The sequence below is a fragment of the Buteo buteo genome, chromosome 5 (genome assembly GCF_964188355.1).
Source record: "Buteo buteo chromosome 5, bButBut1.hap1.1, whole genome shotgun sequence".
In the NCBI taxonomy this organism is placed as follows: domain Eukaryota; kingdom Metazoa; phylum Chordata; class Aves; order Accipitriformes; family Accipitridae; genus Buteo; species Buteo buteo.
In genome coordinates, this window is record NC_134175.1 from 52904480 (window position 1) to 52917778 (window position 13299).

Here is a 13299-nt window from a genome sequence, read left to right on the forward strand (position 1 = left end):
GGGCTGCAACCAGCTCCCCTGGAATTGTTACTTACGGCCCGTGTGTGATACCAAAATTGCTCATCATCACAGTCATCTGAGTACCACCAGGCTCCATTTTTCTTTCTCAGCATGCCCATGGAATTTTTTTACTTATCTGGGATAAATATTCATGCCAAATTGTTATTGAAATATAGAGAATACTATTTTGCACTTATTAGATATTTGAAGCACAGAAAATATAACAAATAATGTAGCCATTTTCAGTGGAAGATTCCCATGCATTGTCTTGTTAGCCCCCAAATTGCTCTTTGGATCAAGTGAAGGGAAGAAACACTGCAGGAATACCAGTGCAGTACGGTTTCTGAGCCCAAATAATCGAAATATAATTTACTGGCAACTGGTGTTTAACTTAAAATAGGCCCCTTTCCATTACATCATTACACAGAATTCAGTAGAACTTCTCAGAATTCTTAAGCATTTCTGGTTAGAAAAGGAAGACATGATAGGCAGTGGGATGTACGGAGAACCGTAGCGTGGCCACCTCTGTGGTGCAGGTGTCTGCCAAATCAGGATGTTTTTCTGCCCACATTGAAATGGAGCTTTGTCGATTTACAGTGGGTGAGGGCCAAAGCATTAGTGAGACACAAGAATAATTAATTAAAATTCAAACCCCATACCCTTCTCTTTGCCCACCAGGTTATGAAGATGCATTTTTGTGCACGTGGCTGCACGTGCACACACATGCTCAGTCTACAGTGGGTGGAAATGTTTTTTGTAACAAGTTCTGCAGGTCAAGAACACTATTTGAGGAAAAAAACCCATTTTTTTTACCATAGTCCCCTTCCCAAATACATCTTCTTACAGAGCGCCTTCCCCGTTTGGAAAGTTTACATCTTTAGCGTCAAAGATTTGGACACGTTGTGGGCTTTTATGGTTCTCTTACTTAATTTCACCTTATTTCGTGCAGTCGCTGGCGGCAGCGTGGAAGGACCAGCCACGTCCTGCTCCAGCACGACCGGCCAGCTGTGCCTTTGCTGAGTGCCGGGACACCCTGCGAGAGAAGATGCTGCTGGCGTGGAGGCAACTTGCCACTTGCCACCCGGACCGCGGTGCTGGCCAGACTGGAGGAGAGGATTTGTAGGTGGGAAGCTGAGCCATTTATCTCAGCCCTACGTGCAACAGCCTATTTTAAATACAGATTTAATATCGCTGATATTGGTATGGCTGCGGAGGGAATACAGAATTTAATTTGCAGTGTCAGCTCTGGTGACAGGTTCATCTGTAACGTTATGAATTAGTTGCAGCAGCTCTACCTGTGAAAATGTTGCATGCCCTGATTGCCTGCCTCTTCTAAATATTTAAAGCAGCTCTTGTTCTCTAAATGAATGCGGGTTTTTTCTTATTATCTCACAAAGCTACAAAACTCAGTTTCATTTAATTATACCTTTAACTTCATGAATTGCATCTTGTCCTCCTGCCGCAGTAACAACCCCTTCAGAAGGGACCGGCACCTGGCTCCGAGCCGGAGCTTTGTTCGCTCCCCAGTTCTCTCACCACCTATTGTGGATTGCTGAATTAGAAGGAAATGCCAGATGAAAAAGAAACGCAGAGACTTATGATTTGCTGGTGGAAGCACAAAGGCCCAAAGAAAATTAATTCTCCCTATTAATCTGCCTTGGGATTTGGAGGGAGAATGGGAAAACTCGCCCTGGAAATATAAACAGCGGTTGAACCATTTTCGTAGCACAGTACCCATCTTTAAACAGCAATATATTACAACTTTGCTGTGCTATCATCCGGCACATTCCTTTTGTCATGTACAGGAGATGGTCAGGAGCTGATTTATGGTGTTTTGCTTTCCTTGCAATCCAGCCCCAGGGGAAGGGGCTTTGGAGATTGACTGAGGCAGATAACGCCTTGTTATTTCTTCCTTCCATAAACCCTCAAACTTGCCAAGTGCCAGCAGGAGCCGAGGTTGCTTCTCAGTAAGTTCTCAGAACTTCAGCTGAGCTAAAAGGATATTTCCCTTATTTCTTTTCCCTCATCCCCATTCCCTGGTTATACCCCACTATTTGCACCTTCCCTGATCTTCACCCTGAAAGAAAATGGTCCCTCATTGCCCCAAGCTGACCTTGGCTGGTCGTCAGAGGACTTTTTGCTCGTGCTGTGTGATGGATGAAGCGGCCCCGTGGGCTTCCAGGGGAGGAGTTTCCCAGGGGACTCAATGATCTTAAGGGTTTTTTCCAACCTAAATGATTCTATGACTCCCACCAGTCCTCACCCTGGGGAGGGCAGAAGAAGCAGCACCGGAGGGATGCTGGACCAACTGCGATGCTTAAGCTGCTTTTACCTTTCTGATCAATTTGTGTTTGCTTGCTCTTGGCAAAGGACGATTTCCAAATGACAGGGCACAGGACAGGTTTCCCGTTATTCTTTTCTGTACGAACCTGGGTTGTATCAGGGCACATCCCCAGTGGCTCTGGCCTCTGCCCTGCAGCAGTGTAGCTTTTTGGTTTTTAAATGTGTACATACCCCCTTTATTTTGTATTATTTATACCTGTCAAATAGCCGAAGTACCAATGAACATATTTTTCAACTGAGCAGGTCATTTCAGCTGATTTAAATTTCAGTATATTGGTCAGTGTGGATCTATCCTGCATAGGCAGAGGAAAGCTAAAAGTGCTTCTCTGGCAATCCCAGAAGCTTGGTTAGGATAAGCGATATAAAGCTAATAAAGGAGAGCCAAAATAAAGATTTTTATGCACTGCTAGCTATGGGTGCTCTGTATCACCTTACCAGCAAAGACATTGCAAAAATTTGCAGATACTTTAATTCATGAGATCTTAATTAGTATTAAAATTGCCAAAGGGAGAGCAGAAATAGCAGTAATTTTCAGTAGCCTCGCAGGGCCTCTGCACCTGGGAGCATCGCTCGGGACTGCCACGAGCACCAGCGAGATTGTTGTCCGGGTGACTGAACCACAAAATGTTTGGGGTTTTTTTAAGTTGCTCCTGCTAAAAATTGTGGTTCTTTTAATAACTGTACAAAATCCTGGAGGAAAGCGAGTAGGAATACCTGAGCAGAGAGGTGCATTTCTGCCGGGTGGCAGGCAGGACCCCATCCAAAGCCGGGGAGCAATGGGGTGCAGGCACAGCCGGCCCCAGTTCCTCCGGGAACGGGGTGCAGGAAATAAATCATTATTATAGACAGCATATATCCAGACTTTACCACATCTACCATAATTCGTGTATTTACTCCTGCTATTAAGACAAGTGGTTTCATCCAAGACTTTAACATATTGAATCCACAGGATACAACAGCCCACGCTGGTTTGGTGGGATCAGCGCTGGGGTGTTATCGCACCCCAAAGATCGAGGGGTGGCTTTCCAGGGCAGCGGGTCGGTCAGCACAGCTGGGGGGAAATGTGCATCTTTGGGGTGTTTGTAGGAAAAAGCAGGAGATGCTGGTGAGGCCCAGAGCCCCCGGTTCAGAGACGGGAGGTGGTGTCCTGTCTCTGATGCCCGCCATCCTGATTTCCACCTTCCATTTACCAGGACCTCTCCCGGGTGATATCTTTTCATGGATGCAAAGGAAATTAGAGGCTAAAAGCAGGAGCCTCTAAGAGAGGCCAGAGGCACCATCAGCTATAAAAGGGAAAGTTCCCCAGCCCTCCTGAGCTTGCACATCCACCACCATTTTTTTCTCCATTTAAGGACTGCCACTTTCAGCTCTCAGAGCACTAACGGAGAATCATTCAGACCCTCTCACATCTCCTCTTGCCCTGTGAGATGACTCATTGCGAGGACCCAGCGCTATACTATAGACGTCTTTCTCTCCGGGGGGAATATTTCCAGGATTGTTACTCCTTGGAAGAGTGCCCAGTATGTAAGTATGACTATCCATCACCTTTAGATCAGTCTATCATTTCTCTTTCAACGACAAATATCCTGCTTGTGTGAGCTGTTTTACTACTGGCTTTAATATTTTTCCATTTCCCCATTTTGGATTTCTGTTCCAAACCAAATCGTCATGACAGAGAGCTGGGGCTTTCACCACGTAAATGAAGGCAGCTGTACTCAGGTGGCTGAATAAGTGATGACTCTTAAATGAACTCTCCCTCCAGCATATTGTTATGTGTACTTTGTCCTATACTCCTATTAAGAGGTTAGAGCAATGCAGTATGTCTGTTTTACAGTCTCATTAAGTCATTGCTGTGCTGGATTAAAGTCTCTGTCTTATCAATCATTTCTAAAATTGTATCAGAAGGGAACAAAATACGACTTAGAAGGTAAGTGTAACACAACTCTATAATTATGGTCCAAATTTTGTGTTGCATTTTAGGATTTTTCATAAGCGATACATGATACTCTTACTTTCTAGTCAGCAGTTTGTTTTTTCTTTTAGATTTGGAAGGAGCAAAATACATTTTTTCTGAAATAAAGTAATCACACCACAGAGATCTTGTTAAACACCTCACATTTCTAAGATAGGAAATATAGTAGTATGTCATCCCTGTTTTGCAGCTGCAATACTAAATTGCAGCTGGAGAATCAGGGGCATATCAGGTGTGGATTAATCTCAGTGCTCAAATATTATCAGGGGAAGCATTTTGTTTACAGAACTCAAAACACCATGGTGATTGGGAATAGCCTAATGGCTCCATTCAAAGCTTACGCAGCAGGGATGTAAGCAGACACGTTTAAGGCAGCGAGGGGATGCCTAGAGGTGCACAACTGGCCAGATGTTTTGTCTTTGCCTTCCCCAGAAGGCAGCTGGAGACTGGCAGCAGCTGGAGGTGAGACAGAGGACAGGGTGGACACTGCTCTAGAGCAGAAGGGAAAACCCTGGCAGGCACTGGGGCTGTATGGCTTATTTCCCCGGGGCAGGTCTGTCCCAAGCCAGCCAGAGGGATGTGGTGGGCAGTTTCCACTTCCCTTTTCAGCACGGACTGCAGGACTGCTGCTGGGACCGTTTCCACTGTAGAAAAATGGTCTTGACCTATAGGGTAAGAACAGCTGCATACGAGCCTATCTTAAACAAAACCCCTGTATATTTACTGTAAAAATTGCAATACAGGCACTCTGGTAAAACAAAGGAGTAAAGGGAAGAGAAATGGCAAGCAGAAATAAGTGCAGGAAGGCTTTTTAAAAGAAGTGTTTTAGTAAAAGAAAGAATACTATCTATGGTCTTGTTACTAGATTACTAGATAGGAACAACACAGCTGTTAGTCATGGGGAGTGAAGGCAGAAATGTTAAACAAATTCATTCCGAAAATATGTAAAGAACAAGCTAAGGGCTCTTGATGTTGCTTGAATGAGCTCTAACCTGCTTGGAGAGCCCCAGACGTATAAAATGAAATTTCACATCCAACACTGTGCCAATGTTTTGAGAGTCTGTGAGGAGCACGCCTGCTAATCACGTGCACATCAATCATCCATCCATCCATCCATCCATCCATCCATGAACCCAGCCACCCATCTATCCCAGCCATGACAGGGCAGTGGCAAAACTTTGAAATCATGGATTACAAAAGGCCAATACCACTGCTGCTGACCTACACGGCTTTATATGAGATAGACGTTATCAGTCACTTTCCCCTTCAAGCAATGTGCATTTTGATATTGTTTAACATGGAAAATGTATATAAGGATGATGAAGGTAAGTGACATTTATAGCCTCTTGGACTCTGCCCTAGGAACCAGGATTTTGAAGGGGTTTCTGTGTCACTGCAACGGAATCAGCTGAAGGTAGATGTGAATTGTGACACTGGGACCAAAAGAACAATTAGTATCCATACGCTTTTTTAAACAGAAGAATATAGATTTATGGGCCAGAGAGGTCGTGCTGCTTTGGCGAGTCTGTGACTGGAACATTGTGTCCAGTTCTAACATCCCAAATAAAAAAAAAAAAAAAAAAAAAACAACACCACACACTGATTAGTTGGCAAAGATTCAGATAAGTGCTATGAGCACAATTCCGCTACCAAAAGCATGTCTTTTGGTTAATTGAAAGAAAGTCCAGGGCTTAGATTTTGTGAGTCTCATACATGAAATGGAAATTGGTAATGTAGAGCCTTCCACTGTAGGAAAAAAAAAAAAAAAGAAAGAAGAAAGTAATCTATGTTTGACATGAGGTATATTCAGACAAAATTGTGTGTAATTTCTGAACCTCAAGGATAACTAGTCATTGGAACTGTTGTGCTGAATATCCACAGACTGGAAACAAATTAAACTTCATATTTGATATTTTTCTAGACATAGTGTAATTGAAAAATTGATTAATTAAGGGAAGACACAATGGTGAAACTGGTCTCTCCATGGTACCTGAATACACATATTATTATGTTTAATATTTCTATTCCAGTACACACATACAGAGGCGTTATCACCTCCGAGGAGCTTACTGCTCCTCGGCAAGCTCTTTCCAAGATTCACAGGCTTGTTAAAGTATGAATCAGAGACCTACTTACCTCCACGTGCCCCAGTTTTGGATTGGTATCTTCAGAAGACAAAGAACTATATTTTGTTTGAAATAGGTAATATTTGTCACTGCTTCCTTCTGCTCCCCAAGCAACCCTTGCCCGGCTGATTGACTTCTCGGAGATGCTGGTTGTGGAGGTGGCTCTTCAGGGGAGTGACAGCTCTGGGGGATGCTCCAACACAAACGAACTCTGCCGATGAAGTGAGTCAACCGCCGAGTGCTTTGCTTTGAGGCTTCGTGCTTCAGTGAGGTAGCGGGAAACAAGTAGGAACATCCAGTCGTCTCCATACCCACTAGTGCTTATGATTTTAAAATACGAAAAGAGCTTGTACAGCTGGAGGATGGCATGGGGCTGCGGGCTTTGGGTATCTGCAATGGGTAGTGAGCGAAGAGGAGGCACCATCGCAGGGGTGGAGGAAGGACGGGAATGCTCCTCCGCGCTGGGAGTCATCGTCAGTGCTGCGTCCTGTCGTTAATCTCCTCCCCCGAACCCACCCTTGCTTCTAAGTAAATTACTGCAAGGTAAAGGTTCCCTTTGAACCTCTCTACCAAGTAGAAAATAACCTGTGAAAAATGTCTGGTCCAAAGAAACCAGAATCGGACTGGTTGGAATTAGATGAGAAGCAATCCTGCTTTTCCATCCAATAGCCGGCACGTAATGCAAGGAAAGGCGCGACCCCTTATTTTCCCGGGCTGCTGCGGATGGATCGTGAAAAACTGGCAGTTTGCAGTCAAGATGTCTGAGGTTAGATCTTAGGAAAAGTACTTTGTGCTGAGAAAATCTGGGACGAGTTATGCAGGGAAATGGTGGAATCTTCCTTTCTGGAAGCTTTCAAGCATTAAGGCAGTATCTGCCCAGGGCAGTTTAGACATACTGTGTCCTGGCCCTGCCATGAGAAATACTGCTTGCTGGAAGTTAAAACCTCCCTTTGCTGTGCTTTGCCACTAAGAAAAAGTGTGTTTCAAATCTTCTGGAAACAACAAAACTCCCGCTTTATTACTCAATTGATCGTCCTTTCTCTGATTGAGCGCTGCAGCCCAGGTACGCCGAGGTGAGACGTCCTCCCTGAAGTCGAGGGAATGGTCCCAGCAGCGAAGACAAGGACGAGCGGCTCTGGCCCCGAGGGACGGCGTGGCAATGACGGACGACGGCTGGAACTTTCACAGTGTTGTGCATTCTGGGCATGTGGGGGTTGTCAGAATTCATTTGGCGTTTTGCACAAAAATTTCAAGAATAAATGAAGAATCATGCTCCTGGACGGGAATTCGGCGCGGTCCACCACCAGCTGATTGCCTCTCGCACCCCAACTCCCTTGCTAAAGCAGGGGCTATTGATCCTGCTTAGATTGGTTAAGAGCAGGACAAATTATTTTAGGACTTTCATCTCAAAGCACTAGGTTGAATCAATGGCAGTTCACATTTTCCAAGAGGCTGCTGTCTTGCTGAAACCTCTCTTTTCGATTAGAAGAATGAATCTTTGCAACTCTGCTGAGAAACAAAACAAGCTATTAGCTCCTTGCCCCAGTGGACAGCAAGGCTAGAACCGAGTTACAAGCCCTGGATATATGGTACGTAGTACTGAGCCACGGCAGTAATGGGATGTCACATCGCTGCACAGTATGGGCCTTTAATGAAAATTAAAAATAGTACAGTGCTTTAAATGCTCCCGGATCTTAGTTCGCAAACGACAGAATGTCAATACTTGGCAGCAATCTTTTATTAAAAGTGATTTTACAGTCTAACTTCACACTTTCCATGGGTGCGGTTGAACTCCCACAGGGACGGTCTGTGCCACGGGCAGCGCTTGCCAGGATTGGGAGATAATAGGGAAATTAAAATTGGGAAATTGGGAGATAATATAGGAAATTGCAGTTTTTGCCCTTGATCCACCTTTCTTTGATGTAGGAAAGTCACTGGACTGAGTGTGGGGTTGCAATTTATCCATTCAGGGTGGATAAATAGGGTCTATTTAAATTGTGGCATTTAGTTCGGGAGCTGAAGTCTTGCCCATTTCCCAGATATATTGAGTCTCCCAAGTCCTCTGCGAGGTCCCGTACTTCTTATCACTCTTCCAGGGCGATGAGCTGCTGTTCCACGCTTCACCAAGCACCCAGCCCCATGCATTTAATCAAATTAACTGAGCAGCCCCGCTGTACAGCCCCGCTGCAGTACAATGGATCTCCCTGGAAGCCTTTAGGTTTCATTATAGCACAAGTTACTAATATTTTCCCTGAAGCCTGCTTTTAATTAATGTATGTATTTTCATTTTCTGTCCAAGGTACAACAAATGTTAGGTATCATTAGCTAATACCTGCTGTGCTCCATTTTCCAATAACACTGTGTTTTTTTCTAAGGTAATTCATTTCTCACTTAAAGAATATCCTGTGGATATGCTTTGTTCAAGGTGTTATTTATGTATAAAAACGATCATGGTGTACCATTTGAAAAGGAGGAAAAGTGACAGCAAGTATATGGAGTGTGCAAAGAACAGAATCACTTGAGTTAATGCACGGTTTCCTCTCTTCTAATATGGCACAGGAATGCCAAGGAGGTTTGCCCCCAGTGAAAACCAAAGAGCTGGAATTAGGGAGTATTTGCTGATGGGACTAATATTGGTACAAGTGGATGGGGAGAGAGTTCATTAGACTGTGGGGTATTTCTCTGCAAAAGAACGAGCATCAGCCCACTCTTTCTGCCCCTCATAACGATGTGAGACGAAGGGGTGGTTTGTGTATGATGGCAACGTAGGCTCACCTGGGAGGAAGAGCTCCAAATAATCTCAGCGATCTCCTCCATCTCAAACACATGCTCTTCAGCAGCTCTAAGTTTGTATTTGGCAAAGGGAAGGGGAGATGTAGCTTTCATTAACCATGTAGGGATTTTAATGAAAGTTTGAATGAATTTGTGAAACAGGATATAGATTTTGAAAGCTTTGAGTGGCAGTTCCATTACACAGACAAATGCCCTAATGGGTAACAGGATTTGAAACATCTCCCTTGCTGTCAAACAGCCCGAGGTGTTCTGCAGGGGAGTGAATTAAAGAAAACTGCTTTTTTTTCTTCACTTCCTGAAACTACTGAGTATAATTCAGCTTGTTTTCTTTGCTTGATAACCTTTGAGTAGATCTTATGTGTAATTAATATTTACAGTATGATTGGCACTTTTCATTCCCGTAGCTCCAGCAATGCACAGTGATTAGCTTAAGCAGGGTATTTCATCAGACAGTGATGGAGAGGTTGTATTAGCGAACCAGGTCCAGCTTCTTGTGAATGCAGCAATATCTTATAAGGAATATATTCTCAAGTTCAGAGTAAAAGTCATAAGTAAAAGGATTTTTGTATCTTCCCTATAGAGATTATTCCACAGCCTAGTATCTCTCATTTTCAAGACTTTCCTACAAACCAGAAAAATTGCTCTATTCCCTTCTGGCCTCTTCCAGCACAGCTCATCTTTTCTGGATAGAGCACATCTCCAAAATATTTTCTGCCCCATCTTGTAGATGTGTATCTCACATTCTGCACTCTTGTTTCCATTTCTTTGTCCAAGACTGCGTATTTTTTTAATGTATATTTGTTTCTTCATAAGTTTTTCTAGGTACCAGGTGATTTTTGTTGCTCTTCCTCTCATTTGCCAGTTTGTTGGTGGTATCTGAGTGGGGTTTACACATTAGCTTTCGTTATCCAGGAACAAACCAGAGAGGGGACTACCAATTCATTTTTTATTTCATGGTATGTTCACAAATAAAGCACAAAACAAAGAAGAGATTTTATGTGCAAGTACATTTACATTTTTCACACTGTAAAATCATCCCTAACTTTCTTTTAGGCCCAATGTCTGTGAGTGAAGCCTTGTGCTCACCACTTCAGCTCCTGGAGCTGGGGAAGAACTTGGACCTCGCTTTCCCAGCGAGTAGAGAAAGCAAAGACATCCCTTCTGCTCTTACGTCCCCATCATATTACCCCTTAATGTAAGTAGGCTGCTCCTTTCTTTTAAGCCCATGTGGGATGTCAGCTCAAACGTGCATCTGTTTTCTTCTGTCTGCATTTGCTGTGACGGGCGGGAAATTAAAGTAGCTGAAATGAAAGAAATAAAACGGAATTTGCGCTGAGGAGATGACAGTAACGAAAGGAGAGCACGGTGCTGCCTGCCATCACCGAGGCTGGACCCAGGGCAGCGGGCAGCAGTGGTGGGCAGCAACGCCCCTGCCCTCGCAAGGTCCCACCACCACCTTCTCCTTCATCTCTGCTCCATCTCCTTCAACCCGGTGCCGTGCCGCTCCGTCTCCTTCGACGTGGTGGATGGCTTTGCTGCGGCTGCTGCAAACAGCTGCCGTGGGTTTGATGGGCCATTACGTTCCTACAGTCTGCCTCCCTGGAGACGCTTCCAAAATAGAAGCAATTGGGGGGGAAAAAAAAAATCCTAACCTGATTATGATAGAATAAAGGACATAAAAGTGATATATTGCCTTGTGTATTTTTCATCTCATGTGTTCATGACACTGTTTTTCCATGTGCTAAAAATACGTTCTATAACTGCGGAATAGGTCCCAAGCTGCTGGTGGCCAAATTGATGGATACACTTAGTCCTGAAGAGCTCAGGCTTCCTTTGATTTCTTTCTTCAGCGAATGTGTCTGGTCCTCAGCGATAAAAAAGGTCTAATTTTTGGCATTAAAAAATAAAAGTGTCCCATAAAAGAAAGCATCCCCCTACAAATGTATGACAGAGAGGATAAACTGTATGGTCGCCAATATCACTTGGTCTGGATTTAAATTCAGTGAAGGAGGGAAGGGAGAAGATGGTGCTGCTGTTAGTATTTTGCATTGGAGCACACATGCTGGTTTGGGACAAGAGAAAACCAAAGCCTTAATGCAAACAGATGCTCTTAACAGCTTCAGACGTAGTTTCTTGCAATGGCCATCCAACTCCTGCGTTTCTGAAATGCTGTTTGCCGGCTCGGGGTGTCCGTACGGGGCAGCGGCGCGGCTCTGGCCGTGCTGCGGGGAGGCTGGGGCTGTGGACCCCCGGGGCTGGACCACCAGCACCCCGGCCGCAGCTCGCCTGGCCGCGGGGCAGCGAGGGGCTGAAGCGACACCCCCCCCCCTTTTTTTTTTTTTTTGAAACCTGCTAATTTTGCGGGCTTTGGCAGGCTTTCTCAGATTAACCACACACTTTTTCAAATAAAAAGCAAGTTTTCCTTTGTATTACGTTTCAGTTTGTCGCCCCTCCATGCCATTCATGGTGCTTTCCCCCCGTATTTCGTACACTTCCCACTGCTTTCTGGCTTTTCTGTCTCCGTTTTTCTCTCTTTCAATTGAGAAGCCTGTATCGCCATTCCAGTAACGGTGCAGCGGAGACGGGGAGCAGCACAACTGGCTGAATTGTCTGGGAGAAAAGCTGGCTGCCAGCCACGCAGGCAAGTACGATGGGCAACAGCTATCACTTGCTAACGGTGAGCTAACAGAAAATTAGATTTTTGGACAGCAAGTTCAAACCTTAATTATGGAGAGGACACTGCTGTTTTATAATACAAAAGAATTGAAAGACTTGATGTCCCTCAGGGCTCCTTCAGCTATACTGGTTAGACAGCCCCAGTCACAGTTTGCTGAAATCAATGGCAACAGCATAATCCATTCATGCACACAAACAGAGCTGTCGAGAAAGGAGGAGCACTTTTAATGACTCATTCTTTAATGATAATTAATATGGGCTCAAACGCAGCTAGGGCTGCATGTTAAAATGGGTTGCCAAGCTGAATATAAGCATGAAGATTTTTTAGGAAGCACATTTCCATTAAGGGTTCCCAACTCCGCTCCGAGGTGAGCACCCTGTGCTGGGTGTGCTGCGTGATCCAGGATCGTTCGATGGCTACTTTAAGTGATAAATATGAAGGCAAATCATAAAGCTGTGCTATGTGTGCTATGCCTGTTGCTTACGGTGAAGTTTTGGTTTTTTAACTGCAAATGAACAGCAGGATCTCATTTTCCTTATTAAAGCTAAACTGCTTTAAAATCGATGTGAATTTTGCCTGAATTTGAAATTGGAATAAAGTCCCGCACCTGCATATATCTGAACTGCTAAAGTGCACCTTTCCTGTGTACTTCAGACAGTGTTTGATTATTATTACCCAAAAGATGTGGAAAGCATACAATTAAAATTGTACGGCCATCTGGATAAATGTAGCCTGAGTACATTCACAGGGTTATCTAAAAGCAATTGCAGTTGCTGGAGTTTTTTTAATAAGTGTGTCCCATTTAAAATATCGAACAAACCACTTCAGTGGCTGTTTGCGAAGTGACTAAGACGCCTCTTGATTTTTGTTCTGGAGGATTAGCACGCAGTTTGAGCTGGAAGGGTAAAATCTATTATCTCACATTCCCAAGCCCGTGTTCCTGGCTAACTGGGAGAAAAGGCAAGACCGGCTGAGAGGCAGCAGAGAACTCAGGTGCCATCTGGCAGGCTGGGGACGACCTTTGGTCGGTATTTATCCCCAGAAGAGCTCTGGCTCTGATGTTTCGCATGCTGGAAGCCGACTGAGGCTGAGCACGAGGGGCTGAGGTCTGCCTGCGGGGCGGTGGCCTGAAGCTCTGCTGCATGGGCACCGCTATTTTAATTCAAGGCAAGAACTACTATGCTATGACTTTGTAGACAGTAATTAGGTATGCAGACAGCCTAAGGTGAGACTCCTTCAACCTTGACTTAAGAAAAGTGAGATTTGAGGTTTTTTATTTTATTACTCAAGAAGAATTGCAAATAGTACCACATCAGGGACTTGCTCTGGTTGGGCTGTATGGACTTGTTGGGCATCACTCTCTCCAGAATAGGGATTGAGAGGCTGCA

At 44.5% G+C, this 13299-nt stretch overlaps 1 long non-coding RNA gene across 2 annotated transcripts; it reads left to right on the forward strand.

The window, feature by feature from the left end:
• The first annotated feature begins 350 nt into the window (after positions 1 to 350).
• Positions 351 to 10900, forward strand: LOC142031507 (uncharacterized). Of its 2 annotated transcripts, XR_012650550.1 has the most exons (4): positions 351 to 1123; positions 3696 to 3867; positions 6553 to 6663; positions 10288 to 10900. It is a non-coding gene; the product is annotated as an uncharacterized LOC142031507 (long non-coding RNA). The 2 variants fall into 2 exon arrangements; XR_012650551.1 differs by lacking the exon at positions 6553 to 6663.
• The last annotated feature ends 2399 nt before the right edge of the window (positions 10901 to 13299 follow it).